Below are 24,813 nucleotides of genomic sequence, written 5' to 3' on the forward strand. Positions count from 1 at the left end.
TCAAATATATACAGATTGTAAGAGTACACATGTGAGAGTGTGGGTCATTGTCGTGAAAAGAGACCAATGGGGGGAAAAAACTCAGAACAAAAATCCAGAACCCCACAGTTCAGAAAGGAAATCCCTCCATCTGAATTGTGGCTGTGTCTCCAGGCAGCTTTGTCTGTTCCGTCAATGAATTCCTCTCCTAAAGGAGGGATCATCCAGCATCATCAACCATGCCTACAATAGTGGGACCTAGGAAACCTCCAGTGGAGTCATTTAAAGATTTGCTTGTCTCTATTATAAGGTATTAGTATAGGGAACTCCTCAGGTGAGGACACTCCCTGTATCAATGAAGGTATGAGTGATAGTCCAGCCAGGGGTGGGGAACCTGTGTGGCCTTCTAGGTCCTCAAGTGATATCCAGACTGCACAGAAAAAATCCCCTTAATATGAGGATTTGTTCTGTAAAACTTGGGCTAAGTCAGAAAGTTGCCCCCAAATTGGACCCCAGCCCCTTTGTTTAATAGATGAAAAATTAAGCCCTCTGGAGATTTCAATGACGTGGTCAACACCATATCAGTGTTGCTGGGAGGCAGGCTTTAAATCTAGTTCTTTCTGACTCCAGAGATAAGAGAAAATGTCTTTATTGTTACCGTGATGATATGGTTAGTTAGCATCTATACAGATTTTGCTTTGCTTTTGGAGTACGTCGGCAATCTTAAAACAGTAATAACAATAATATTAATAATATATTAACATATAATAACATTAAAACAGCAATAATAATTAGCATTTATGGTTTTTAAAGTTGCCAAGTACTTTACATATATTCATTAATTTGATTGATATCAACAATAATAGAGAGGTTATGTGATGTGCTCCTGCCTAGGTGGTAAGTTACTGACATAGAATTCCAGCTCACGTCTTCCTGACTCTTTGGTCCCAAGCTCTAACCAGGACAGCGCCTAGCAGCCTCGACCTCTCTAGGAATGTCTCCTCTGTTTTCCACTTGCGGAGCTGGTTTTTTGAACTCATTCAAAAGACTGGTTAAGTTCCATCAGGGTCAGCATAGCTCACCATCCCCATACAAAAATATATTCCATCTCAGGTCTGTCTTTTAGTGTATTTACAATTTTTTTTTGGCCACTTGTCCCTTTGATAAGCATCCATTCAATGGCCTTATCTAAGTCCTTGACCAAAAACAATGTCTGATGGAACAAGGCTAGGGACAGAATTCTACAGTCTTTCTTGGAAGGACCTCCTCTAGGTACATCTGATAACCCACCACCTAGCAGTGGGGAAATTGGGAATTAGCTTAGAGCAAAATTCAGATCTGTTTCTGTATTGGCATTCATTATAGCTTCACCATCGCAATTTCCCATTTTTGTGTATGCCACGTGGGCTCTGGAGTAGCATCCATGACTGAAGTCTGTTAATTTGGCTATGTCCTGACTCCTTGCTAGCTTTGGGATCTCTATTGACACTCCATCATTGATTTTCTTGTTTCTTTGATCATTCCCAATATTGGCTATAAGCCAGAAGTTTAGATTGGCATCTCCCTTCCCCTGCTTTTGGGAGACTGAAGCCTCCCAAATTCTTGGGGATTTATTGGAGGAAAAGATATGAACAAGAATTGAGCAGCAAGAAGTCAGCATGTGGTAGCAGCAACATATGCAAGTAGTTTAGCTGGGGAGAATTTGTAGGTGGGTGACTCATGGGTTAATCTACACGTGACTTACATGTAGGGAATTAATTTATATGTGGCTCCATGGAGAGCCGTTTTCGTATTGATGAGGGAAAAGATGTCCCTTTTGGGCTTCCTCACTTCTCGCTTTCTTTCCTTGTTGGTTATGGCTTGTTAAGTGTTGGCACTGATGTTCGTACCAACAGTCGGGTTTCTGGTTATCAAAAAACGATCCTGTGACTTTTTAAAAGTTTCTTTTTAAGGGGGAGATTTATTATCCTGAATTGTCAGCTCCATTTTTGTGGACAGGTTGTCTAATGATAATGGCACATACCTCTCAGCATGATGTAAACAGCATGATGGATGGATGGCCTCTGGTTGATGTGGAGAAAATATTGGAAATTTCCTCTTTTTTGTGAATCATCCACGGCGGCTCTGAACAGGTGGCGTGGTTCCGTCATGAAGGTATATGGTCATTATCTTGCATTGGGGACGCAGACTTTCAGCCATTGTGGCTGCCCAGAGACGCATCTTGTGTTAAAGGATGAAGATGGTTCAGTGTCTCCATTCCGGATAGTGGTGGTTCTTTCTTTTTCTCTCTTTACCCATCTGTGGTCCACTCATCTGCCCATTTGAGGCACCTGGCCAAATCATCTTTCCTATACAGAAAATGCTTCTTTGTTCAGAAACTTTCCCAGCCTTTTAGCTTCCTCCCAGAAGTTCACATTCCTCCACTTGGCATTGGAGCAGTCCGCAGTCAGCTGCCAACCTAGTTAGTGCAGCAGCAAATGCATATGGCGCTAGATTTGGAACTAGAGGAGTTAGATTCAGATCCCTGCTCCATCACTTACTCTATGATCTTGGCCAACGTGTGGCCTTCCTCCACGGCCTTGGCCTCTTCATGGTTTAAGGCAAACATATGACCTTCCTCCACCACCTCGGCTTCTTCATGGTTTAAAAGCCATTTTTATGCCACCTCATTTCTTCATCAATAACATTCTTCATCTCCCACCCCCTTGCAGGTATTTATTTTCAGCCTACAGTATCCCAGGCCCTGAGATTACAAAAGCCAGACCAGAAACCTCCAGGTGCCACCTGACTGAGATGATGCTCTAGGCCTGTCTATTTGACACTCACCATCCCTCTCCTTTTCCTCATCCACATTATGTTGGGGGCTGGGCTGGACAGCTCCTTCCACCCCCTCTCAGTTGAACAATGAGGTTGAATGAGTGCCTACAGCCTTCTAAGGGCAGTGGTAAGCTTTTCTCAGAGCATAGGAGCCCTATTGCATCCTGCCTGGCCTGCCCACTTTTTGGTTCAGCCTTCCCTTCAAATCCCAGGTGTTTTATTAAAAGAAGTCTGTGGGTGAGATCACACAGTGCTCAAAGTGTTTGGATGGCTGCTAATTAGCCTGGGACTTGTTACCAAGAGGTCCGACACCACTCTGAAGCCCACATCACATTGTTAATGCCAATAGCTGATCCCATGACGCTTACCTTAAATGAGGTCTGTTCCTCATGGCTTAACCATTTATGTATTTACCAAACACTAGGGTTTGGTTTGTCTGAATACTTTCTGCTCTTTTTCTTCTCAAGTTTGAAGAAATTGTTTCTTGGTGATTGGATACGAATTCAGTGAGCTAGTGAATCGAGGAAATATTTCTTGAACAAAGGGCCTCAGTGTAGGCCACGTGGGCATTAAAAACATTGGGGTGTATGATATAGCCCCTGCATTCGAGCAGCTTCCACCGAATTTGGTGAAGCCAAGCAGTATATGAAAGCAAGGGGCAGTATTTTTCATGTGAAGCAGCCTTACTTGGATAGAAAATCCAGTTCTCTATCTAAAGGCAGGAAGGCCTTGAGCTGGAGGCTGGTGTCTGATTCATCTTAGCTGTGACACCTTAGGCAAGTAACTTCACTCCTCATGATCCCAAACAATCTTCAGAGACTCTTAACTTTTAGATCAGGTGAGCATTGATCTTAACGGGGAGTTTGCTCACTGATGAATGGGGCATGGACAGACATGCCGCCATAGCTGGAAGAGTGTCAGAGCAGGAGTTAGGAGACTCCTGGGCCCATACCGCATTTTCCGGGTCATTTTCATGAACAAGCCAGTTAATTTCTCTGAGATCCCATGCATTTAGCTTTTAAATGGGCATCCTTTGTTTACTTCTGGCTTCAGAGTTGCAGCGCATTCTCCTGGTTGCGCAAACCTGTTTCATTTCTCTTGTACTCCTTGTTCTGACTACCTTAAAAGGGAACCTCGCCCATGGGTCCATCTCTTCGTCTCTGCTGCAGATTCTCCTGGCTTAATGCTTGGCTTCCTTATATGGTTTCACTCCTACCGTCTTCATCCTCAGAGATGAATCCAAAATCTGTAACATCATCCCTGACCTCCCTTATCATCTCTTGGCCTGCACCCCCAATTTGACTCAGGACTTGTGGAGGCAGTGTGGTTCAGTGGAGTGTCCCTAGGTTTGGAGTCAGAAGATGTGAGTTTGAATTCTCACTCTGCCACTTGCTACCTGGGTGACCCAGGGCAACTCACTTTCCCACCCTACCCTGAGATTCTTCATCTGAAAAATGAGTGGGTTGAACTGGATGAGCTCTAAATTGCCTTTAAATTCTACGTCTCTCTTCCCCATATCCCATGTCAAAAAGTAAGCACGTTTTCTCCTCTGGATCTGCCCATAATTTCTGTCTGCTCTCTCTTTTTTTGTCCCTTCTGAGTTGTCTTTGATTGTGCCCTCTCCTTTGTTTCTCACATCTGATCATTGACCAGGGCCTCTTGTCACATCTTTTCAATGGGGTCCATTGACCCCATTCTTCTTTCTAGTGTCATCTTCTCCCCCCAAGAATAGACCTTCTGCCATTTGCCTGGATTATTTTAATCGGCTTTTCTTAAAAGGCTTTCGATCTCTGCTTTCTCATCCTTCCAATCCATCTTACACAAAGCTGTTTCAGTTCTCTTTCTTCTATGTAGCTATGGCCTCCTAAGAATCCTTGGTGGTTCAAGCTGGCCTCAAGTTCAAACTCCTTTGCTTGACTTCTGAGGCTCTTCAAAACATGGCTCCATCCAGCCTTTTCATCCTTAGTTCCCATTACTCTACTAAAACACAGTCTCTTTTTGTTCACTCATTTTAGTTGTGTCTGACTTTCTGTGACCCCATTTGGGGTTTTCTTGGCAGAAATACTGGAGGGGTCTGCCATTTTCTTTCCCAGCTCATTTGACAGATGAGGAGACCAAGGCAAACAGGGTGAAGTGACTTGCCCAGGGTCACACAGCTAGTAAGAGTGTGAGGACAGAATTGAACTCAGGAAGATGAAACTTCCTGACTCCAGGCCCAGAGTCTATCCACTGTACCACCTAGCTGCCCCAAATGCAGTCTCTGATCCAGTGAAACTAGATAGCGCTCTCCCCACCAAGGCACTGTTTTGTCCTTTTGTGAAACATTGCTGATGATGGTGTGTGGGGAGGAAGACTTGTGAGCTGTTTGCTTTTAAGTTAATCAAAGGCAATAATAATCCTTTCTAATTGCTTATTGTACATTCCCAAGTCCTCTGGTGGCACCAAGTGGGTTGGATCAGCCTAGACAGCATACAGTCAGGGGACTTCTACTGACATTCTCTTCAGTGGTTTTCAGTTAGCTCTCTGGGTCAGCTCCTGGACATTCTCATTCTGTTCTTTCTCTGTCTTTCTGTATCTTTCTAACAAGGTGAATTTTCAAAAGCAAATCAGATCCTTTCAGTGTATGTGACTTTAATCCACAAGGCGAGCACTTTCTGAGTTAGCTGGCCAAGCTAGGGCCAAGGAAGGCTGATGGGGGCTCGTGGGCCTTGTACCAATCTTCCCTGCAGGCAGCTCTCAGACCAGATCTAGTCTTTATTCTGATTACAGCAGCCCACAAACCCTTCTCGTGAAGTGGGCAACAAGATGTTCGTTCTCTCAGACAGGATGGAGCTTTTAATTGAATTCAAATCACATCTCTCATCCTGTGAACTCTGCAAAGTGGTACATTTTTAACTAGGAAAAGCATCCATTATTTATTAGCTGTGCTACTAATTTATCCTGGCCGTTCGGTTGAGAGCTCGGCTCTCCTCCCTGTGCTACTCAGTGATCTCATGCCATTGTGTTCCAGCGCTAGGCCAATTGCTTTTAGAGCTTTTCATCCTCCTGTTTTCAGGGAGCTGCTTCCTCCCGCTCTCTTCCTAATATGTATTAAAATATTTACTCATATCCGCTGTACTGGGCTGCTAATGAGAGAGGGGCTAGGAAGACGGGAAGCTCATCATGGGAGCCTTTGCACCCCCGTGCCCTTTAGCCAGAAGACGACTTGGTAGCTGAAGGCAGTGATAAAGAGCCTTAGCAACTTTCCAGTCTGGAAAATTAAACGGGCAGCTGTTAATGCTGTATTTGGGGGAAGATAATTCCCAGTAATTATATGGCACTCTCCGGTTTACATAACAGTTTTCCACGTCCAGGTGGGAGGTGGATAAAGCGAGCCTCGTTTCCCCCATTTCTCAGAGAGAGGTGAGGAGACCTGCCCAAAGTTACCTCTTGTCTGTTTTGGCCATCGCTCAGCCCTTAATCGTTGCTGTTTGCCCTTCTTTCTTGAAGAGGACCAATGGCATCATGAGGGTGATGTCTGGTTTGTGCGTGAATTGGGTCTGAGTGGGTTCAAGTCACAGAATCATAGAAGGGGAGAGATCTCAGTAGCCGTCTCCAGTTCAGCCCACATACAGGTCAAGTTAACATGCGTTTATTATGCCTACTGTGTGCCATGCTATGTGCCAAGGAATTCTCAAATGAAGATCTGCAGGGAGGGAGGAACCTACCACTTCTTGCATTGAAGTTGGGAATTTTGAAGTCCTTTAGTGAATTGAGTCAAAGGTACAAGATATGGGGGGGGGTGTCATTCCTTCCTTCCCATAATTCCCTTGCCTGGTCTCATCTATCCATATTCTCTCCACCCTTCAAAAGCCAGACTTAAATGTCCCCTCTTTTCTGTAGATGTTCCAGATCATGATGATATATTTGCTGTGTTCTGTTTCTCTATGGAGTCACCCCTCCTTCATCTGTTTTCATTTATTTGGCATGTAACTATGAACTTCTTGCTGCTGCCCGGGTCACTGTCCCTATGTTTTGTATTCTGTGCACCGCTTGGCACCCAGACCGTCAGCTTGAATGAAAAAGTATTTATTGTGGGCTTATTCCATGCCAAGCTGTGTACTAAGCCTCAGGGATATAAATAGAAAAGGCTGCATAGCCCCTGCTTTCAGGGAGATCATGTTGTAATCAGGAGAGACTGCTAGCACAAAGGTCAGTTGCAGGGCAGTTGGGGGCCCGGAGAGTCGGCCAGTAGGACCAAGGGTGAGACCCAAGGGTGCCTGGCTTCTGGAGGACAAGGACTTAGAGTTGGAAGTTTTCTTAGGGAGCTAGTCTGACTCTGATTTGCAGAAGAGGAAACTGAATGGTGAAGCAGCTTGTCCCGGGTTCTCTCAACAGACTGTGGAAGTGTTGGGATTTGAATCTAGGCCCTTTGCCTGCATATTCAGCTTATGTCCCACGCCCAGCCTCCTATCCTGCAGCCCAGTAGAGGGTACGGTCATGCTTTGTGTGTGCTAGGAGTGTGATTAATGCATCTTTCAGGACTCGTGTGTCTGGGGGGAACACTGAAGCCCTTCAGGATGTCCAGACAGATGCAGCAATAATTGGAGAGATGAATTAGATGGGGTCTAGTTTGGGCCCGAACTCAAGCCTTAGTAGAGCTGAGAATTTTTTTTAAAAAACATTTTCTTTTTTCCATTTCAGAGTTTTGAGAGGTGCTGTCATGGCCCAGCAGCCTTCGGGCTTGCAAAAATTTGTCTACACGGGGCTGTTCTCATAGGGAAGAGTAAGAGACAGAGATGTGTCTCAACACAGAGAGGAAAATTGAGAGAGGGAGAGAGACAGGCAGAGAGTGAAAGAGATTGGGAGAGACAGAGGATGAGATTCATAGGGAGAGAGAGACAGAATATGAGAGAGTGAAGGGGGAGGAGAGACAGACAGACACTGAGAGAGAGACTGAGACAGAGAGGTCCCTACCCTATATATACACAGATGAGGGGGAGCAGGGAAGGATAGAGAAGAAGGTAAATAAATAGGTAGGAGGGGGAGGAAGGACAGAGAGAGAGAGAGAGAGAGAGAGAGAGAGAGAGAGAGAGAGAGAAGGAGGGAGAGAGAGAGGAAAAGAAGAAGAGGAGAGGGGCACATGCTCAGGATTCACACACACACACACAGTCACACTCACACTCGTCCATGGATCTAGAATCACTTCTCTAATTCAGCAGCCCTTCCCCTCCTCAGCCTCCGGCTTGGACTCAGGCTATAAAGACGTCACAGCAGCAGCATGGCGGAGGCCCCAACATTTGTACTGGCTGTACAGCTGAGAACCACTTAGGGTGTTCTTGTACCCATGCATTAGATTATGGCTAAGCAGCTTATGGACATAAAAACACATTAGAACTTTACAGCACTCTATAAATTACAGTTTTTGCCGTGCTCGCCGCCACAATGTGAGGTAATTACATTCATTAATCTACTACTAAGAACACATAAAGTTGCCTCCCAAACGGTCTTGTAGATGCCAGCACTCAGCTGGGAAAGGAGAGAGATACTTTTCCCTCCCCCTCTCCCCTTCCCTTCTCTTGTTTTGACTGGGATTTTTCGATGCCATACTCAGCAAGATGCTTGAGAATCCACACCGGAAAACCATTTCTTTCAAAGCATTAGGCCCTGCCCTGGAAAGCTCTTGGCTGGATTTTATATTTCCATAGATGATTACTTCTAAAATGCACGGGCTACAGTTGAAATTTTTCCTAAATGGATAGGAGTCTGTCTTGGACAAATGAATAGGTTACTAGGGGCAAGACCCTTGCCAACCCTGTGGCAAAAGCTATAGAATATTTGTATTCCTCCAGCACCATTTTGAATGGAGTTGTGGCTTTTGGAAGTTCCAAAGGCAATAGAATCATTGTTCCAGTTATTTCCATTTTTCCATTATTCCATTCCCTTTCCCTATGCCCATGCCCCTCCTCCATACCTTGCTGAGATTTTTATGGATATGGCAACCATGAAAGGCAGGTACAGTGGTCCCAGGGGACACTGTTCCCAGTTACATGTGACGTAATGAGGGAGCTTTTGTGCAAGAGATTGTAGCTCTTGCTAGGCCTTCACATCATAAGGAATTCATGGATATTACATGACTTATCCAAGGTCACACAAGTAGAAATTCTTCCTTCCTCCCCCTTCCTTCCTTCCTTCCTTCCTCCGTCCCTCCCTCCCTCCCTCCCTCCCTCCCTCCTTCCTTTCTTCCTTCCTTCCTTCCTTCCTTCCTTGCCACCTCCCTTCCTTCTTTCCTTTCTCCTTCTCTTCTTCCCTTCCTCCCTTCTTTCCTTTATCCCTCTCTCCTTTCCCTCCCTCCCTCTGAACTTGACCCTCTTTGATATTGAACTCCTGACCATAAATTCCTTAAGGGCAAGGATTATTTCATCTTGGTATTTGCACACCCAGCTCCTAGTACCGTGCCAGACATTTATTAGATTCCTAACAAATGCTCATTCATTCATTAAGAGTCAGACACTATGATAGGTTCTGTGGATACACATACAAAGAATGAAACAATCCCTCTTCCCAAGGAGCTTATGTTATATTAAAAATTACAGATTTCAGAGCTGGAAGTGACTTCAGGGGAAGATAATCTCATCTAGTCTTAGACAAAGTGACGTGTTTCAGATCCCATGTAGTGTATGTGGCTGGACTGAGATCCACAGCTGCAGCTTTTGAATTCAAATCCAGTGACTTTTTTTGATCAATGGTCTTTAAGAAATTTGTTCCTTGAATTTGAGTCTGAACCTGGCCACCCACATTTCTGAGCTGAAACAATGACTTTGCTTCCCCTGCCCCTGTAACCAGTTAGCTCCAAACTCAGATAACTGAATAGAACTGAGAGAAAAAGGTGGAAACCTGGACAGGGTTTTCTGAGTTCAATGCAATATTCCTACATCTTACAGTCATGAAATCCTAGGTTCTTGGCACATCCCTTCCCTGCCCCCAACCCTCCTTTCCATCATTTCCTCATTAATAAGATTTTGCATTTTGGTGGAATTGGGGGCATGGAGCTATTTTGTTCTGAGAAGAGGCCTGGAGTTGAGGGTTTTGCATTTACCTCTTAAGCTCCCATGATGCATCTACTCTGTGCTGAATCACTCCTCATGTGAAGTAGGTGCTGCCGGCCCAGAATAACGAAGCCCAGTCCAAGAGCCAAGTGCTAGCCATTCTGTGTTAAATAAGGCAGACTGACAGCTGCTTAATCATCCCCAGCTTTGGAGAAAGGCATCCATCTCTTTGCTAAATGTAGTCTCAGTGACATTTGGAGCACGGTGGTTTCCAGGGAATTTCATGGTCTTCCCTGACAAATCTATTATACTGGCCATTAGATTAATAGGACGAGGAGCCCCCAGAAACACATTTGGACAGAGCTGAGGCATGGCGCTCTCCGTTCTCTCCCACTCTGCAGTAGCAAACACCTCTGCACTCTCATTGGCAGCTCCTTTATTTGCTCAGGAACTCTTGGAATAAGGGGTATTCAGTGTCCTGGCTCCATGGTCCCATTTCACACAAGGGGGCTTTGTTGAAAAATCCCCACATTTTGTAGCAGAGAGCCATGATGCTATTTCCTTCGCACCCAGTTGTGTAGCGTAAAGAACGTTTGTCTTTGGGTCAGACAACTCGGTCTTCAGTCCCTTCTCTGGTGCTGCTGTATGATTTTCTACCTCACATTTATTACTCTATGGGCCTCAGTTTTCTCATCTCAAAAGTAAGGGGTTGGAGTAGCTGACCTCTCTCAGAATCTTTGATCTTAGGTTTACGGATCCATCCTCCGTCTTTTTGCTGATGGAAGCAGGGACGTGTTTCATTGATAAACACAAACTGACCCTGACACTGAAATCATTGACAGGCATTTGGAGTTAAACCGGTGTTCTGAGAATAAGATCTCTGGCCCAGCCCGAAGTAGCCCTTTGCCCTTTTGACAAAACAGCTGTTATCTTGGATTGATGTCAGAACCGGGGAGTGTGAGGGATGGTTCACGTCAGGGTAGTGCCAAAGCCATCTGCCAGACGAAGAAGTGCCGTTCATAGTAGACCAGGCTTCTTATTCTCTCTGGAATCAGAGTCCAGTCCTGGTCATTCAGCTTCTCCATCCACCCTTGGGTCCAGGCATCTTCCCTTCCGGATGCGTGTACCTCCTCCCTCCTGGCTCAGCAGGCCTGGGCTTCCCTGGGATTTTCCTCTCGTGTTAGTCATTCAGGAGGAGTTCTTCTCGCTCACAGCGGTATTGATGTCAATTTTAACAGCCGTCATGTATATTGACTCCTCCGCCACCGCTTGCTGGTGCACACACTGTTGCCAGTTCGCTTAGCGACTTGTTCCTTTTATTGGCCGCGGTACGGATTTTTCCTTTATGGATGCAATTTGTCGGGATCACTGTAATGTCGATAAATCTGTGGGGGAGGGTCGGGATGAGGAGGGGCTGGCGTCCCTGCTGCTGGCTGGGATCCTCCAACCTGGCCTTCCACCAGGTCGGGTGCCAGGGTCTCAGCATGAGAGAGAAAGAACAAGGCAGTTATCCTGAATGCGTGATTCTGAAATGAATCTCCCAAGCTACAGTCCACCCCTCCTGCCATGTTTATAGTCTTTTGGGACCGTGATTTACAGATTCCTTTTGTTTTTATTGTTCAGTCATTTCTGGCTACAACTTCTGACTTTTCCTCTACGCCTTTGCCAGAATTAAACTTATCTTCTAACCAGGAAAAAGAAAGTTAGATAAACCACTTCTGGAAATGACACAGTCAATAAGCATTAAGTGTTTACTATGTGCCAAACACTATGTTAATCACCCGGCTTATAAAAACAAAGAAACAAGCAAAACAAACATTAAAAAAAAAAAACCCAGAAAACACCATTCCTCATCCTCGGGGAGCTCATATTATAGTTGGAGAGACAGCATGTAAATAACTTTCTATATATACATATATATCATGTATATTATAGATAGATGTGTACATACATGGATAGATATATGGAAAAGTGGATGGCTAGATACATGTATACATACATGAAGGGATAGATAGATAGACAGACAGACAGACACATAGATAAAACATCTATACCAAGAAAATGGACAGGAATCTCAGGGGGAAGGCACTTTGTACCTTGGATGCCTACAACTGTACAAGTGTAAGTCATGTCCTGTCTAACCAAGCCCCTCCCCTCCTTCCAGGCTTCCTTGTGGAGGCCAAGCATTGATTGGCATGCAGCCCACTTAATTTGCAAAGCAAGCTTCCTGAAGTCTGACAACAGCCTGTCTTGCTGACCCCTGGCAATCCCAGCCCCCAGAGGAAGAGCGGGCAACCTTTTCTCTTTTGGATCTCATGCATCTTCCCTCAGAGAAGGAGGAGTAATATTGGAATATCTGCTTTGAGATGAATATTGGTTATTTAAACTGCTCAGAGCTTGTTTTCCATTAAAATTTGGAGTGGAGAACACTTGGGTTGAGATCGCACCTTGGGCAGTTACTAGGTTTGTGACCCCAGATGACTAATTTAACCTTCTTGGCCTCAGTTCCTTATCTGAGAATTTGGAGGTTGGATTGGACTGCCCCTAAGGTCGTTTGCATTTCTGATTTCCATTCATCTTGGCTCTTATTATTTTTTTGTGTAATTTCAGTTTAGATAAATCAAATTTCTAACGCAATGAAGTCAGCCTTACCCGGGTTGTAATCAGAGCTCAGATGGGGTGTGGATGTTGTGTTTTGCTGGCCATTGGAGGCTTGGCATAGACACACATCAGCCTCATGCTCTGGCCCATAACTGCAGCCAACCCCGACTGTAGAAATTCCAGGAGCTCGGAGCCACCAGCTCTCCCAGGAGGCTCCTGGCGTGTTCTGCAAAGCCCCTGTCCTTACATTATCATCATCTTCTTGTGTCAGACCTCCTGCTTGCCCGTTAAATAAATACTGAAAGCATAGATTCCGAGTTAAGGGCGTCTATCGACAGCATTTCAAGTGCTATCAGGGAACATCTAATTCAGTTTAATTTTGCGATAAATCTCGTGTTTGATCCTCTGGTTGCTTTGTAATCATGTCTCTATTGATCTCTTCTGAATGCCTGCATGCTGCCTAATAAACTTTGCCATTAACCCACAGCTTCTAAAGGGAGAGATTGATTCCAGCATCCAATCTGAGAGGACCAGTAAGGGACTGAACCATCAGTACTTCTGTTCCGTTGGGAGCTGAAAAGCTGAGGTAGCAAAGCCAGGGGTTCATGGCTTGTTGAGCAACCCAGGGAAAGTGCATCAGTGATTGAATGACAGTGTTTCCTCCCAAGGAGTGGCCCAGATTCCAGGGTCACTGATACAAACAGACCCCTCCCTTCATTCTTCATTTCTCCAGCCCCCTGTTGTGGCTGATGGCTCAGTCTATCTCCTTCCTTCCCTCCGCCCTAATTTGGGGTCTGATTCATTCTCCCTGCCATGGATCTGGAGGAGTTTATTTAGACCAGGTTTCTGAGGTCAACAGGTGGCACTTAAAATGTCTTCATGAAATTCTGGAGAAGCCTCCAAGGACTTAAATTTACTTTTATCCTTTTGATCCTGAGAGGAAGAAAACTCCAAAAGCATACAATCTGAAATGGATATGTGTGTGTATGTGTGTGTACATATATTTATATCTAAGAGGAAAAATAGTATTTGTATGGAGGAAGTCTCAAGATATGCATCAAACCAGGTCAGATGTCTTATACATGGATTAAACCTTCCATGGAACCCAAATTTCTCTCTCATTAGGTGTTAGGGCATTTGTTTCATAAATTAAACTTGAATTTTGATATTTATAATTGTGGGGATTTGTAGCTATAGTCATGGCAGCAGCATCCAAAGAATTCTCCCCCTAATGGCCAGGTTGCTCGTGGGCCAACCTCCAGGTGTGGTCCTTGGATAGCAGATTCAGTCTGTAAACATACATATGCTTGTACCTATGTATATGTAGATGCTCATTTGCATGCATATATTCACACTGATATGCATGAGAAAGCCAACCCCTTTGCTCTATTCATGCATACATACACACATGTGTATAGATATGTGCGTATGTATTCATACATGTATATTCCTTAATTCTCTGGTTTTGATGGGTGGTGTCCTCAGTTTCGTTTTTGTTTTTTTGCTTTTTGGAGGGCAGTTGGGGTTAAGTGACTTGCCCAAGGTCACATGGCTAGTTTTTGTGTTGTGTCTTAGGTCGGATTTGAACTCAGGTCCTCCTGACTTCAGGGCCAGTGCTCTATTCACTGTGCCACCTAGTGGCCCCAGGAATCCTCTGTTTTATAATCTCTGAGCTTGAGTAACTGGTTTTCGGTAGCACATTATTCGTATGCGACCCCAGGATATGCTTTTGGGCAAAATTGCATCTGCTATTAAAGTGGGTAGATGGCAGAATGGCCAGAATGTGGTGTTCCCAGTAGGCCTCCCCACTCCAAAGTGGGTCTTTTCCAAGCGTTGATTTTTACAAATCTGAGAGTTCATCACAGATGCTTAAGGGAACTTAGGGAGATGTTCTGGGCACAGCAAGAACAATAGTAACATAGCACTTCGAATTCATTTGGCTCTCCAGAGCAGCAGCCCTGGGAGGTGGGCGCTGTTATTCACCACCGTTTTACAGGCAAGAAAAATGAGGCATGTAGATTTAAAAAGTCTTGCTCTGGGTCCCTTGGCCAGATATTGTCTTGGGCAGGATTTGGGGGAAAGTGATGAAGTCTTTGAAAACAGATCCTTTTTGGTTTGTCCTTGGAAGTTACTTTTGTATTGGTCATTACCTGTTAAAGGGCAGCTAGGTGGCACTGGCCTTTTGAGTCAGGAAGACCTGTATTCAAATGCAGCCTCAGGCACTTACTAGCTGTGTGACTCTGGACAAGTCACTTCACCCTGTTTGCCTCAGTTTACTTATCTGTCTAATGAGCTGGAGAAGGAAATGGCAAACTGCTTCAGTATCTTTTGCCAAGAAAACCCCAAATGGGGTCACACGCGTCAGGAACAACTGGACAATAGTTGTTAAAGCTTTGGAAGTTCTTTCTGGACCTCAGAATTGTATGGGGGGATTTCCTTTGGATTTCTGCTGCTTCCTTGGGAAGGAAGGCGGGGCACAGGTTCTAGACAGTTGCCTCAAATCATGGCTTTTAGGGCTGGTACCCTAGGGATTATCCAGCTCAACTCATGTGCTTTATAGGGGAGCCAGTTGAAGCCCAGAGAGACTGTGGCTTGGGCAGCACCACACAGGTGGTAAACAGAAAGCTTGTCTGCTGCTCCTCACACTCCTGGAGGCTCGCCTTTCCTATGGTGGAGGATTTATAACCAACATAATAATCACTGTTTGGGGAGCTTCCTCTCGGCTCTCTCCAGAATCCCTCGATAAGCTTTTGATGTAAGGACGCCTGGTGTCTCCAGAAAACACCGTGAGAAGAGTTTTACAGTTCCCACACCCATTTTACAGATGAGGAAACTGAGGCTTTCAGAGGCCTTACTGGCTCGGTGCTGGAGAGTCAAAGACAGAAAATAAAACTAGCGCCTACCCTCAAGGAGTTTCCATTTGTCTTCCGTTCAGTAAGAAAATGCCCGCATTCCCACCCTGGTTTCCTTCTAAACTGAAGTCATGGATTCTCCCCTGACTCTGTGCAGTATCTTCAGTGCTGGTGAGCGATCCCTGGCCTGTTTTCCCACGACCGAGGGTCTTTGGTTACTTAATTGCATTTCATAATAATTTTTTTTACCCACTGAAGTAGTTGGAATGACAGAGTGTTTACACGGGTCTGGTTCTCAGCTGGCGATTCTTGGTGGACTGTCTCCTCTTCTCCCCCACAGCTGTCACAGATGGATTGCTGTTTTATGCATTCTAATGCCAGGGAAAATATTTGGGTCCAAAGTTTCCTTATTACCCTTCTTTCTCCCCTCCCTCCCTGTCTGTTGGATTCAGGTTTCATGCTGTAAATGCCAGATGTAGGACTGGTTGTAGGACTTCTCTCTCCAGCTCCCCTCCCACCTCTTCCCTCATGTGCCTTCCCAAATTGTTTTTGGCTATTGATCATTTCAAGGTAGCTTAAGGCAAAGGTTGGGGGTCAGAAGCTGGGTTACCCTGGCAGAGACGAAGGGCAAAGAAACTGATCAGCTCCCCCACTGTGTCCGTCTCTCTCTTTCATGTGCCCCCAATTAGTTGACACAAATGTAAAATAAACCTCTTTTCTGAAGGGAATTCAAAGTCTGTCCCAAGGCTGGACCCCAGTTAGTTTAGCTTGGACCCAGCTCTCTCCCTAATGATGCATCATTCTCTCTTGTCCATGCCCTCTCCAAAGGCATGTTTGTGATTTTTTATGTAGTTGGCGAGAGTGGAAATCTCAAGAAGGTTGTAATTCCCCGATGGAAAGTGGAATGTTTTTATATCCAACTCTGGACCCTGGCCCTGTTTTTGCTAATCGATATGTTACTATTTTAAAAAGACAGAAAAGAAAAAAAAAGGAAGAATGAATAAAATAAAAGTAATTTTTTAAAAAATTACATTTTTCTGGGTCCCTTGTTTTAGATAAAGCAGCAGGTAGCACATGTTTTCAAGAAGTCTCCTGGGGAGGAGGAGAGCCTAGATGGGAAATTGTCCAAGAAGAAAAACCAAAGTGGGTGTTTTTTTCATCACATCTGGATCAGATTTCTAGATTTCAGAAAGAGCAGACTTTGAGTGTGCTGGGATTTACGGAGCTGTAGAACTGGGCCACAGGGGAAAGCAGTGTTTTTTTGAGTGAATAATTCACATAATGGCTTCAGCCCCTCACTTTTCTTTGGCAAGTGAGGTGTCAAATTCCAGCACAAGGAGTTGGATCCTGGTTTCACCTACCATTAGGTTTTGATAATTCACCATTAGGCATTCCTTGGTTCCTCCTGATTTATTTTCCTTGGGTTACCTCCTGTAGCCAACCCTGGAACAAGCTATATAATCTTACCCTGCCTTTCACAGCTCTCTAGGATCTGGTTTCCATCTAACTTTCTAGGCCCTTGGTATCCCCACCAAACTGGACTCACCGTCCCCTAATAGGGTCTTGTACTTTCCACCTCTGGACATTTGCTTAAACTGTGCCCTCCACCTGAAGTTCCTTCCTAGTGCTGCTTCAACATTAAGCCCTAAAAATGGATCATATTTTAGGTGGGAACAAGTCAGAAATGTTTCATATTTTGCTGCTTCTTCCTTTGAAGGACCGTGCAGGTACCTGGTTTTGAATACAACTGAGAATTCTCTGTGTTTCCTTTTCTCTTCCTCCCCTTCCTTGTTCCTAGTGTGACTTTTTTTTGGGGGGGGCGTTCTTTTCCCCTTTTGGTCTTCCGGTGTGTGTACTTCATGTCTTCAAGCTGTGCCAATGGCATTTTCTGCTCTGTTCATGCTTCTGGATGGTCTCCAAAGGTTTACCATATGGAAGAAGGCAAGGGAAGGGAATGGAAGGGGGAAAAAAGATTCATTTTCATTACATCATATTCTTCATGTTATCTGAGCCTACAATCTCATTAGAGGATACTAAAGGGGCTGTTGCAGAAATTGAAAGAATTTTGGCCCGAGGACATGGGTTCGAATCCCCAAACAAGTCATTTTATCTCTAGTCCTCTGTTTCCTGCTATGTAAGATAAAGGGATACTTCCCCCTCCAAATCAGTGATTCAGTGAGCCTGAGAATGTTTGAAGCACTGCAGTTTGCTCCCCAAAGACTATGGACTATGGGGGTTGAGCCGACTAAAATGTACTCCCCGTTTGACCGTAGGGTTCTTAAAGGTCAGGGATGATGGGACTCACATACTTGTCTCCCTAAGCCCTGTCATGGTGGTTGGCATTAAAGTAGCTGCTTCCTAAATGACAGTGGAATCAACAACCACCACAGAGCTCTTTGGTATAGCACTGGTAGGACTGTAAGTCACTATATATATACATTATCTCATTTGAAGCTCACAAGAACTCTAGGAAATAGGTGCTGTTTAATCCATTTTTCAGTTGGTTAAACTGAGGCAGAGAGAGATAGAAGCTGTGTGCCCGGGACACACAGCTAGTAAATATTTGAATCAACATTTGAATTCCAGTCTTCCGGACTCCACCTCCAACACTTTATCCTTGGATTAGCAGCCAACTCTCCTTTAACTATGGAATATGTGAAAATGCCAGATTACCCCTGCCCAGTTTCTTCATAGTCTGGCAGCCACCCTGTTTTCTGGAGGTGCTTCCTGATTTCCAGTGGCATCTCTTTTCTGTCCCTGGCCACCCACCCTTTATCATGGGAATTATAGGCATACTAATGAGAGTTAGGGAGACTGAAAGGCAAGTATCAGTGGTTCATCCTGTAATGAATTGGGAGCGAATCATTAAAATAAAGGGTCTTGGGATACCAATCCTGAATAATTGTAGCAATTATTAATGGGGTTAAAGTATAGAAGACCATGGCTAAATGGCTGGCCTCAGTTTCCTGACTTGTAAAGTGATGGATTGGACTTGGGGGTCTTTGGACACCATTCCAGCTTTAAATACACCATCCTCTGATCCCATGAACATTGACTGTGGATTTAGGGGACTTTAGTTTAAATCCCACCCTTGACTCTGCCTACCCTTGTGACCTTGGGTAAAGTCAGTCTCATCTTTACAGATGAAGAAATTGAGTCAAACGAGGTTCGGTGACTTGCCCAGGATCACATAGATGCTAAGTATTTGAAGCCAGATTTGAACTCAGGAAGATGCGTCTTCCTTACCCCAGCCTGGGCACTCTGTGCACTATGGCAACCCCTGGTTGCCCCAAGCCTAGGTTTAGGATCCTATAAAGACCCCAGATTTTGTAGGGGTGATGTCAAGAGATTCCTCAGTAATCTTGGTTTGAGAAGTGAGAGCCCTAGCCCAGATAGAGAATGCATCACTCTTGAACTCAGGCTAGCTGCTGGCCTTGATTACAATTGTCTTTGCCTGCTTCCATCTGTAGTCTTAACTGGAAACCTGTAAAAATCATAGGTTTTTTTTTATCAGCAGTCTCTTGATCTCTCCCATTTTGCACAACTTGGCACTACTTGATTTTAAAATTCAAGTGTGGCCTATGATTGACGGCCTCTGGAGAAGGATAGTAATTTGGGGAAGGGGTGGGGATGGAGGCAAGAGTAAGATCAGCTGTAGTGAAGAGGGAGGGCTTGGCTGCTGAGGGAAATTACCTCTGTATTTGGTCTCTCTGCAGACCTTATCAGCGAATCTGCAGCCACTGTGACCCTGCCCTCCATCTCCGATGACCTAAAAATCATGTCATTTCAACCATTTTAACAGCCTATTCCTGTCTGTTGGGCCTTGTTGGAGAATTTACCCCCTTTCTGTTGCCTAGCAAATGTTCCTGAATCTCTCTGCCTCACTGAGCGCTTGGGTCCATGTTATTCTATTTTGTTAAGTCTCCCTCACTCCACTCAGTGTTAGGTGAACCAGCTTTAAACTGCCTGGCTCTCATTTCCCAGGGTTCTTCCAATTTCCTCATCTTCTTCTCCCATCACCCTCGTAAATGCTTGTCATTCTAATACACTTGTCCAGATATACATGTCTGAAAATGGTAGTGAGCCCTTAATTATCTTCCGTCTTTGGGCTGAAAAGCCCTTTTTTATTTCAAGTTAATTTGACTTGTGTTTTGGAATGGGAAATCCAGAAGAAGATACTATATCATCTGAAGTTGTTGATTGATTGGTTAAAGCAAATCAGCAGATCATTCCTATGGGATTTCTCAGTGGAGACACCGCAGAGCCTGTCCATAAGATGTTCTTTACTACTTTGAGAATTTTTTGCTATTTTTGGTTTAAAAATATATTTTTTTTGGAATGATGAGCATTGAATGAAGAATTTACTGATATAATTCTCTGGCTCGTGGGAAATTTGTCATTGAGGCCAAGTCAGGATGGAAAGGTTTTTGAAATCAGAGGACCTGGGTTTAAATCCTGCCGCCAGTGCTTCCTTACCTGTGTGGTCTTTGGGAGGCTTCTTGGCCTCAGTTTCTCCAGCTGTAAAATGAGAGTAATGTACTAGAGGTCCTGCGGTATCTTCCAAAGCTTGATGAATGATCCTTTGAGTTTGTGGACCTCCCTAGGCTTCAGTTTCTATTTCTGTGGGTCTGTCTCTTTCAACTTTGATCAGTATTAATTTAATTCCAATATGGTAGAGACATGAACTGGATCTGTTGTTTTCTTAGCATAGGAAACGCCATTTACCAACACATATGGGCACCTTTCCTGCAAGTCAGGGTCTTAGAGCACAGAGAACTTTGCCCCAGGGTCAGTGTATCAGACAGAATGTGCCAGTGGCAGGGCTTGACCCCAACAAGTTGACCCAATACACAATCCCAGCACTCTGTCAGGGGCCTTTTCTTTTAGAAGAACTGTGGATGTGGTAGATAGAGCCTGGTGGGCCTCAAGAGTAAGGATGGCCTGAGTCCTTGGCATGGATTGGCAGTGTGACCCCAGGCAAGTCATTCACCAAGTACTGATGAAGTGATTACTGTTTACCAGCTCCTGTGCAGAGGCTGTTGATATAAGATAAAGCAGATGCCCTCGATGGGTTCATGTTCCAATGACAAAATGCAAAAAGAAATTGTACCCCCAAAAGATAGGTAATGTGATTAGAAGTTGATGTCAGAGGGAAGTGGGGTCCTCAGTGGGTACAGCTGCTGAAGCTATGATAAACTCTTAGCACCCCTAAAATATAAGTTGTAGATCACTTGTCTGTGTTGGTAGAAGGAGTTTTAGGTGAAAAAACTCATTTTGCTGATGAAATCACATCTTGATCCAACCCCCCCCAAAAAAAAAGAACTTTTAAAATGTGCCAGAATTATTGAGAACATCCAATGAGAACATGTCTTTAAAATACCTTGTTCAGTTGATAAACCTAAATGTATTTAAGACATTATAATTCTTAAAGTGTTATATAAATGTCAGTACTTACAAAATAAGGGTAATTTTCTGGACCATTGTAAAAATATAAATGGCCCACTGTATCCAAGACACCTTCTCGCTGACCTTATGAATGGATGAATGGGGAAACCTTTATCAAGCATTTCTTTTGTACAGAGCGTGGTGCTGAACCCTGGAGATGCAGATAGAGAGGGAAGGCCATACCTGCTCTCCCAGAGCTCACCCTCCTTCCCCCACCCCTTCAGCACTCCAAAGTTTGAAATCTTCATATTAATTGGCCCTACGATGATTGCACGGCCCCGTTCAAGCTTCTCCAGGTCTGCCACCAGCTAATGTCGCGGCATGGGGTCCATTTGCTCATTGTAGTTCTTTTGTGGTGCAGCCACATTGGTCTGATTACTATGCCACATGGAAATAAAATGGATTTGGGGGGAAAAATTATACCATGCATTCATAAATATTAATTCCCCTTTGTATGGAATGGTACATAATTTTTCTGTATACATCAGTGGCACCTTGGGGGAGGAGACGGCTTCAATCTGCAAAGAGAATGCTGCAATTAAAAAAAAAACTACAGTTAATGCATTATTGAATATTATTTGGTTATTAATTCAGTAGCCTGCATGCGTACACTGTGGTGCAGTGGGTGGAATGATCGACGTCGGGGAGAGATCGTGGGGGCTCCTCTGTATTAGCGTCACAAGTGGCCCAATTCACCGATAATGTGTAGAAGTGGTCGGCAGTGGGCTTCTCAGAGATGCTCCTCTTTTCTGGGAGCTGCCGTTATTCCGAAGACGCTTTGCGGAAAAGCAGGATATCTATTTTGGTTTCCCATCAGGGGAAGGAGAAGAGACGTTGGTTCTTATGTCTCACAAAAGAATGATCCTCATAACAACGGGGGCCTTGCAAGCAGGGTGGGGGACAAATGGCTGTGAAAAGACTGGGTTTGCGTGGCTGGAGGCAGAGGGTTGCTTGAAGGCCTTTCCATTGTGCATGGAGTCCTGACCCTCCAGCAGCACAGAGAAGCAGTAGCGGCAACAGGGGTGGACATTCAGCAGGGGTGGACACTCAGCGTGGCTTCCTTGGAACATCTGGCTGGCACATCAGTTATAGCACTGGGGGCATATAGCACCACACAGCCTCTGCACAGCCTTGCCTTTTTCCAGAGTTTCCCCCTCTAGGAGAACTCGGGCATTGCTGTTATTCAGTGACCTCCCAGGGCCACGTCTTGACTCGCTTGTGAATTCCACTGAAGCCAGGCAGAGCCGCACAGACACTCAGAAGGGACCTCGGCATCCCTGGCCTCTGCCTCTTTACAGACGGAAAGACCCCTTCCCGAGGTAGCCGCCATCGGGTATTTTCTTAAAGGTCCCAAGATGCCTTTATCACCTGAAGTCATGCCTCCTACCTTGGGTAGCTCTCACTGGTAGTGAGTCTGTCCTTACTTCAGAGGGTAGAAGTAACTGCCCCCATGGCTCAGAGTGCTGCCCACCTGGACCAAGAGACAGTTCTGTCCTTCTTCCTGTCAATCAAGCAGACAGGTACTATGTGCTTATTAGATGCCTTCCATCTTCTAGGGGCAGAGAGAGAAAAATGGAAAAAAAAAATAAGTCCTTGTCCTCCAGGAGCTTACAGCATATGGGGAGGGCCTATATCTGTACACAGTCTATAGATACACACATGCACACATAGCCATATGTAAGCACAATACACATACACACAATGTGCATCCATAAATATACACACATGCACATACTAACATATACACACGACCATGCACAGACTGCACACACATACACTCATATGTGTACACATGCATAAACGCACACTCAGGTGCTGATCACACAATTCATACATGCACACGGTTAAAGCATGTATACACATGCATGTACATGTGTTGCATGTGTACACTCCTACATGCATACACGCATAAACATGCACGCTCGTGCATATGCATATGTGCATGTAGGTGTGTGTACTTAGAATAAGCCCAGAGTCGTTTGAGGGACGGAGAGGAGACATAAGCCTGTGGGGGGATCCCCACCACATCGACAGGGAGGTGGGGGCACTGTGTTGTGCTGCTGAGTTTTTTGCCTCTTGTCTCTTCTGAATTGTTTGCTATCCCTCCCCCGCTACCCTCAGCCCTCTCTTCATGGTTTCATTTCTTCCCTATTGCTCTTTCTGCCTCCTAAGATTGAGAGATAAGGCAGTAATTAAGTATCAGCCATGGTGCCAGATACTGGAGGTGCAAGACAGTTTCTGCCCTGAAAGGACTTGCCGTCTAATGGTGGCGGTTCAGTTGTTTTCAGTCATGCCCGTCTCTTCCTGACCCCTTTTGGAGTTTTCTTGTCAAAGGCACTGGAGTGGCTGGCTATTTCCTTCTCTGGCTCATTTGACGAGGAAACTGAGGCAGACAGGGTGAGGTAACTTGCCCAGGGTCATACGGCTAGCATCAGGCTGGGCTTCTCAAGTCCAGGCCCAGGGCTCTATCCGCTGTGTCACCTACCTGCCAGTTTTAATGGTAGAAGACAGCATAGAAAGAGAGGAGTAGGGCAGAATGATCGGGAGGTCTCCAGGAGGCAGTGTGGCGAGCTGGTATCAGACAAGGTCAAGGACAGAGGGATGAGGGCCAGGGGACCCGGGGGCAGAGCCCCAGGTGCATCTGGGAAGGAGGGTGAGGAGGCGAGGCGGAGGGGCAGGTGACCTGGTTTGGAAATGCTGGGGAATTGGTGGTGAAAGGTCTTTCGTGCTCCTTAGAGAAGGATGGGGTTGATTTCAGAGGAGTCCAGGCTGACCAGTGTAATCGTCTTGAGGGCAGAGACCTTCTCTCTTTCGGTGATTTCCACATGTTTGGGGATGTTGATTTTGAGGTCGTTTTCATCAGTTCTCTGATTTTCTGAGTAGCCAAAGACCGTGTGCGTTGAATTGAGATAATCATGATGCAGCCGGGGCCCAAATTTAGGGGCATCTTTTCCGACCTTCTCCCATTATGCCGAATGAAACCACACTGGAGAGTGACCTGCTGAGGTCTGGTAGGTACCAGCCACAGAGATGCCATTGGAACCCAAGTCCTCTCTCCCTCTCTACTGGGAGCTCCCCGAGGGCAGGGGCTGTCTTCTAACTCATTTTGTATCTCTAGCACTGAGATGCATGGTAGGTGCTGAAGGAATATTGATCCAATATTGCTTCACAATGGCCGAGCCAAAAAGATGATGGAGACGGCTTTACTCCCAATGTCCAGATCCAGAAACTGAGACCTAACGAGGTCAAGCCATTTGTCCAGTTTCTCTTCTCTCCAGCACGGTAACCCAAGGTTCCTGAAATAGTCAGTCCATCACCATGCAACTATTAAATGCCCACTGAGTGCCAACCACTGTGGTTTTGTCCAGATAGTACGTGCATCATTGTAATGCCTTGAGCACCTGCCATTAATGCTTCCAAGCTCTCTTCCCTTCTGTCCATACGTTGTTTCCCTGCCTTCTCTCTGCCTCTTTCCAGCCTGGTCAAACTAGCCTCCCATGAATATGAATGAAAGGTTACAGTTGATCGTGATGATGATAATATTGTTAGAGTTTGTGGAGGAGATTAGATGGAGATTGGAAATTAAGGATGCTCAGAGGAGTCTGTGTTTAAAAAAAAAACCGTAATTCATTTAGGAAACCTTCCAATTGTGGGTCAACAATTTTTTCTTCCTGGCTAATAGAGCCATTTGGCCGGCTTGCTTCGGCCATCCTGGAAAATTCCTTGCTGAACTGAATAGATGCCCTTATGCGTCATTGGAGAGGGCCTGCTTTATAGACCAGCTTCATAGGGTAGTGACCTGAGGGTGCTCAGGGGACCAGGCCCAGGGCAAGGCACGGTGCTGGACAGAGGGCAGAATATGGCTGTTGGGTTCCATCTCAGGGTAGATGAAAAATGAATGAATGAAAGAAAGAATGAGTTGAAAAAAAGTCTTTATTAAGCGTTTTAGGGTCTGAGGCCTTGTGCTGAACCTTGAAAGGGCAGTGTAATGACCAGCCACAGTTCCAGCGGTCTCATGGGGATGCTTCTGATAGAGAAGTGGTGGACCCAGTGTGTGTGTGTGTGTGTGTGTGTGTGTGTGTGTGTGTGTG

The 24,813-nt window shown here is 45.2% G+C and overlaps 1 protein-coding gene and 1 long non-coding RNA gene across 7 annotated transcripts in view; one reads left to right on the top strand and one right to left on the bottom strand.

Moving 5' to 3' along the window:
* The window catches only part of AUTS2 (activator of transcription and developmental regulator AUTS2), a 1,243,088-nt gene that overhangs the window by 278,463 nt on the left and 939,812 nt on the right, over nt 1–24,813 (top strand). The gene's annotated exons all lie outside the window — the stretch shown is intronic.
* The window catches only part of LOC138162399 (uncharacterized), a 20,044-nt gene continuing 14,691 nt past the window's right edge, over nt 19,461–24,813 (bottom strand). Inside the window, exons 2-3 of the long non-coding RNA XR_011168625.1 lie at nt 22,110–22,274; nt 19,461–21,254 (exon numbers count right to left, since the gene is read on the bottom strand). This is a non-coding gene — a long non-coding RNA (uncharacterized lncRNA). The remainder of the gene's footprint in view (nt 21,255–22,109; nt 22,275–24,813) is intronic.

The sequence above is a fragment of the Petaurus breviceps genome, unplaced genomic scaffold (genome assembly GCF_028583685.1).
Source record: "Petaurus breviceps papuanus isolate PSGF00001 unplaced genomic scaffold, PetGlider_PUasm1.0 186, whole genome shotgun sequence".
Classification (NCBI taxonomy): Eukaryota; Metazoa; Chordata; class Mammalia; order Diprotodontia; family Petauridae; genus Petaurus; species Petaurus breviceps.